The following is a 6,000-nucleotide window of genomic DNA, read 5'->3' as shown; positions in this document are numbered from 1 at the left end:
TCCCAGTTCCGTGGCTTTGGCACCCTCATCAAAAATCACAAACCCTGTGTGAGGGCTGATTTCTGAACCCTCAATTCAATTCTTTTGCTCTATCTGCCTACACTTATGCCAATACCATGCTGTTTTGATTACTGTAGGTTTGTAGTAAGTTTTAAAACTGGAAAGTTTGAATCCTCCAATTTTGTTCTTCTTTTTCAAGATAGTTTTGGCTATTTTGAGCCCATTACCCTTCATTATAAATTTGATAATTGGCTTTTCCATTTCTGCAAAGAAGGCTGTTGGAATTTTGATTTGCATTGCAATGAAGATAGAAACCACTTTGAGTAGAACTGACATCTTAACAATATTTAATCTTCCAATTCATGAACACAGGATATCCTTCCATTTATTTAGGTCTTCTTTGATTTTTTAGTAACAATTTTGTAGTTTTTCTGTATATAAGACATTTGCATCCTTGGTTAAATTTATCCCTGAATATTTTGTCTTTTAACTGCTACTGTAAATGGATCTTTTTTTCTTTATTTCAACTTCAGACTGTTCATTTCTAGTATATAGACACACTTCTGAATTTTTGTGTGTTGATCTTGTACCCCACAACTTCACTGAATTTGTTTACTGGCTCTAGTAGCTTTGTTGTGGATTTTTTCAGGATTTTCTCTATGTAGGATCATGTTATGAAGGCAGGGAAAATTTGAAATCTTCCTTTCCAATTTGGATGCATTTTATTTCTTTTTCTTGCCTGATTGCTCTGGCTAGAACTTCCCATACAATGGTGAATAACAGTGGTGTCAATGGGCATTCTTGTCTTGTTCCAGATCTTAAAGGAAAAGCTTTCAGTCTTTCACCATTGACTATGATGTTAGTGGTGGTTTTTTCATATATGTCACTTATTGTGTTGAAGAAGTTTCCTTCTATTCCTATTTTCCTGAGTGTTTTTTTCAAGAATGGGTGCCGGATTTTGTCAAATGCCTTTTCTACATCAACTGAGATGAACATGTTTTTATTTCTTCATTTTATTATTGTGGTATATTACATCAATTGATTTTCTCATATTGGACCATCCTTGCATACCTGGGATAAATCCAAGTTGATCTTGGTGTATAATTCTTTTAATGTGTTGTTCAATTCAGTTTCCCAGTATTTTGATGAGCATTATTGCATTTTTATTCATAAGGAACATTGGTCTGTAATTCTCTTTTTGTGCAGTATATTTATCTGGCTTTGGTATTTTGTATTTGGAATTAAAGAGAGTTCCCTCCTTTTCAATGGGATTGGCTTCTTATTCTAATTCTTCCACTTGTGAGGTTAGGTCTCTGATTTGAGTTCTTTCTTCTTTTATAATGTAAGTACTTAGAGTTATAGATTTCCCTTTCATACTGTCTTTACAACATCCCATAAGTTTTGTTATATTTCATTTTCACTTTCCTGAAGATATTTCCTTATTTCCCTTGTGATTTCTTCTTTGACCCATTGGTTGTTTAAGGTTGTGCTGTTTAATTTCCTTGTTGGTGAATTTTCTGGTTTTTCTTCTGTTGTTGATTTTCAGTTTCATTCCATTGTATTTGGGGAGGATACATTCTATGATTTCAGCAATTTTTTTTAACATTTTAAAAAAATTTATTGTGACTCATTTTGTGACCTAACATACGGTTTATACTGGAGCATGATCCAGGTGCGCTAGAGAAGAATGTGTATTCTGCTACTGTTGAGTGAAGTGTTCTATAGTTGTCTGTTTAGTCTAGAGGTTTATAATATCATTCCAGTTTTCTATTTCCTTATTGACCTTTTGTCTCAATGTTCTATCCATTATTGAAAGTGGTATTGAAGTCATGTACTACTAATGTAGACCATCTATTTCTCTCTTAAATCTTGTGAATATTTGCTTCATATATTTTGATTCTCTGCTGTAATATGCATGTATATATCTATATGTGTGCTTGTTTTTAAGGGACAAAACTGAAAGAGGCATCTATTTATTTTACCCACTTTCCAACTGGCTACAATATAGTCAAAAGTTCCCATGTAATTTCAAGGAAGACTGGAGAAAGTAGTATTCCTATGCATGCAAGATTTTATGAACTCATAGTCCTTAATCTGCCATAAATTCCCACAAATACCAAATCCTATATAATAGACAAGCTCTGTGCTCAGGATGATCACAGAAGCCAACTTTTTGAAAAGATCTCTCAGTCTATGGGGTGCACAGATCTTGAATTATGACATATCTGCAATTGATACATGCCCACCAACACTATTTCCTTGCCCATCTGACTCCCACTATCTACTGGGGAAGCAACAAAGAAACTCAAGCAGACAACAAACTATTTCATTCATTCAGAAATCAGTGTCACACATTCAAGCAGTCATGCTGTCATGTAGTCATTTACTGGGCATTTATTAATCATCTACTATGTGCCAGGAATTGGTGAAAGAAGAGAGTTCCTGTCTACCTGGCTTGTTCCAAGGCCCTGATCTAAAAGTAAAACAACCACACTACAGCTGATTTTCAATGTAGACTTGCTCCTTGCAAGTGGCAAAACAACTGTGCCCTCCCACTCCAAATCCCAATTTCACATCAGTCTTCTGCCTATTGTAATCCAATAAAAGCATCTGAACCTCCGTTGCATCCATCAGAAATTTAAAGAGAGATTTCATGACTATTAATGGAGTTAATCCATCTAAAATATTGATAACAACACTAAGCATATAGCAAGTGCTCAATAATTGTTTCTGTTGTATTTTTTTTTCCATGTTTTTCTCTTTTAAGACATTGGTGAAAAGAGAGAGATTGGCTAAGGTGGAAACAAAAAGTGTAGCCTCATGTCTGAAGATGTGTGCAAGATAACAGGATAGCTCATATGGATGTATGAATTTGCTCAGATGACTTAATCACTGATTAATATGCAGGAGCTTTGGGAATAGTTTTAAAATAATTATAAATTGGCTTTTAGGGAGAAATAAGGACTTTCTGGTCAAGAGTCCTTAGATACTAAAATAAAATATTCAGCATGTAAAATGTCATGGTAAAAGTGACATTAGGAAAATGGCAGAGTAGGCAGTTCCAAAGCATTGTCTCTCCACAGAAACATAAAAAAAAATGGCAACAAGTGTCAGAACCAACATTGGCCAGAACTCTGGAAAACTTTCAAAGGTTTATGTCAATCAAGCAGACAGTGAATGAAGAAATAGGCAACTTAGAAACGGAAGGAAATTGTTGTGGCATTATTACTTGCACCTGCTCCACCATCTCCCTGGCTCAGCAGCAGCCTCAAAGATGGCAACCTATGTAACCAGTGAGGGACTCTGTTCTCTCATACCAGAGGGAGCAGATCAGACAAGCTTATTCACAAATTATTGTATTTTTCTGTTCTAACCTGTCAGTTGGCTACATGAAAGATTCTCATCTCTGGGCTAAATCAGAATCTACTTGACAAAAAAAAAGCAGGGGCCTTTTCTTGAAAATGCTGTATGGCAACTGGAAAACATGCTGTCAACTGAGGCAAAAGATTACACTTGAAGCATATAATCGACAATAGGAAGCCCCAAAGGAAAAGCCAGGGATAGTTTCTTTGGGAAATTAGGGTCTGGGCATACTGGAGAATTTAGAGAGCCATGCACCTGCCCAGGATAAAGGCATACTCAGAAACAACCTAAAAATACTAAACATTCACCACTAGCAGATCCTAGGCTCAGTACAAGTTGGAATTAAAAATAAGCTAGAGCTGTAAACATCTTGATTAAGTGTTAAAGGAGTACTCTAGCACAGAGCCAATCCTCAAAGAATGGGAGAGGTATTTTTCTTCTTGTTATTCATTTGTGTTTTTGGTTTGTTTCATTAAAAAAACACCTGATGTTTTTTAAACATCTAAAACTGACTGAATAAGGCATATAAAGAGACAAGAAGGACTAGCCCAAAGAGGAAAAAAAAGATAGAAATTATCCTTTAAGACAATGGGAGAAAATAGTTGCAAATAATATATATGTTAAGGGTTTAATATCCATAATATCTAAAGAACTCCAACAATGCAACAACAAAAAGACAACCAATCTGGTTTTAAAAACAGACTAAGAAATTCTTAGAGATAGAAGTAGAATAGAGGTTATCAGGTGATGAGAGGAGGAGAGAAGGGAGAGTTTTCATTTGGTGGATATACTGTGTTTGTAAATAAAAACAATTGATTTTAAAACATGGACAAAGGACTTGAACAGACATCTCTACAAAGAAGACACGCAAATGACCAAGAAGCACATGAAAAGATGCACAAAATCATTAGTCATTAGGAAATTCACAATGAGATATAACTTCACAACTACTAGGATGGCTGTAATCAAACATGGAAAATAATGAGGGTTTCAAGGATGTGGAGAAATTTGAACCCTCATGCATCACTGGTGGGACTATAAATGGTGCAGCCACTATGGAAAATGGTATGGTGGTTCATCAAAAAGTTAAACATATAATTACCATGTAACCCAGCAATTCCATACCCAGATATATACCCCCAAAATTGAAAACAGGGACCCAACAGATATATGTAACCCATATGCTCAAACCATCATTATTTACAATAGCAAAAGGTAGAAACAACCCAAATATGAATAAATGAATGACCGGATAAACAAAATGTGGTATGATACATACAACAGAGTATTATTTAGCCATGTAGAGGAATGAAGTTCTGAACATCCTATCAAATAGATGAACCTTGAAAACAGTAAGCTACATGAAATAAGCCAGGTGCAAAAGGACAAATATTGTATGATTCCACTTATATGAAATGTCTAAAATAGGCAAAGTCACAGAGACTAAAAGTGGATTAGAGTTTACTAGGGACTGGAGGAGAGAGATTCTGGAGTTACTGTTCAATGGGCACAGAGTTTCTTCTTGGGGTGATAAAAAATTTTGGAACAAATGGTGTTGGTTGCTCAACATTGTGTAATTAATGCCACTGAATTCTACACTAAAATGTTTAATATGGCAAATTTTATATAAATAGATGTAGCCACAATAAAAAAATACCATCATGAGAACCAACTAGGGCTGCCCCTGGGGTACTATTCTTCAAACTAGTGTTAATTGGGTTGAGTGTTAACAGGAAGAGTCCAGCTTTGAGTTAGGAGGAAGTTTGGAAGGAGGAAATAATCAGGACTTTGAAGCTAACCAGGTGAAGAAGGCAATTCCCCAGCTTGTGGTCTGATCTCTATAGCATCAATGCCAGGACTCCCCATTCATATTTCCTTTCTTAGAAGAAGACAAAAACCATTGTGGTCTCAAACACCGGGAGAAGCTAAATATCTACCTGGCAGAAAGGCAATGACATAATTAAAGTGTAGTGCAAAGATATGCGTGTATGTGCACACACACACGTTCACACATATCCCAGAGAATCATTTCCTACAAAGGAGTAAATAAACTTCAAGTGTTGGTCCACTCCTGTATTAGTTAGGGTCCTCTAGGAAAATGGAACCAACAGGAGATATCTGTAAATATGAGATTTTACAAAAGTGTCTCATGCAACTGTAGGTATGTATGAGTCCAAATTCTGTTGGGCAGGCAGTATGACACATGAACCTGACCATCAAATCTCCTAACATAGCATCTTAAGCACTCACATTGTTTGGGATTGAGATGGGCATTATCAGAAGAGACAAGATGAATCAGCTTGTCTCTGCCAACTTTTCCCTGAATTCAGAAATATGTTTTTTTTTTCTATTAGCAACTGATATTTTGTGACACTTTACATGTAATTTCTAAAGTAACTATAATGTCCACCATTAATAGGTCACTTGAAGAATACTTAAAATCACATAGGTACAATTTATGACAAAATGAATGCAGATCTGGAGCATACAACTACTGCTTTAGCCTGCCTATCTTCCATTCTTCCTTCTTCTGGTAATAGCACCAAACTACCCCTAGGAAATATCAATCCATCCATCCATTCATTTATTTGTTTGTTTGGAACCTATTTATTGGGTAACAAATGATCAGACACTATT

Source organism: Choloepus didactylus, chromosome 6 (assembly GCF_015220235.1).
Source record: "Choloepus didactylus isolate mChoDid1 chromosome 6, mChoDid1.pri, whole genome shotgun sequence".
In the NCBI taxonomy this organism is placed as follows: Eukaryota; Metazoa; Chordata; class Mammalia; order Pilosa; family Megalonychidae; genus Choloepus; species Choloepus didactylus.
This window is presented reverse-complemented; position numbering follows the sequence as displayed.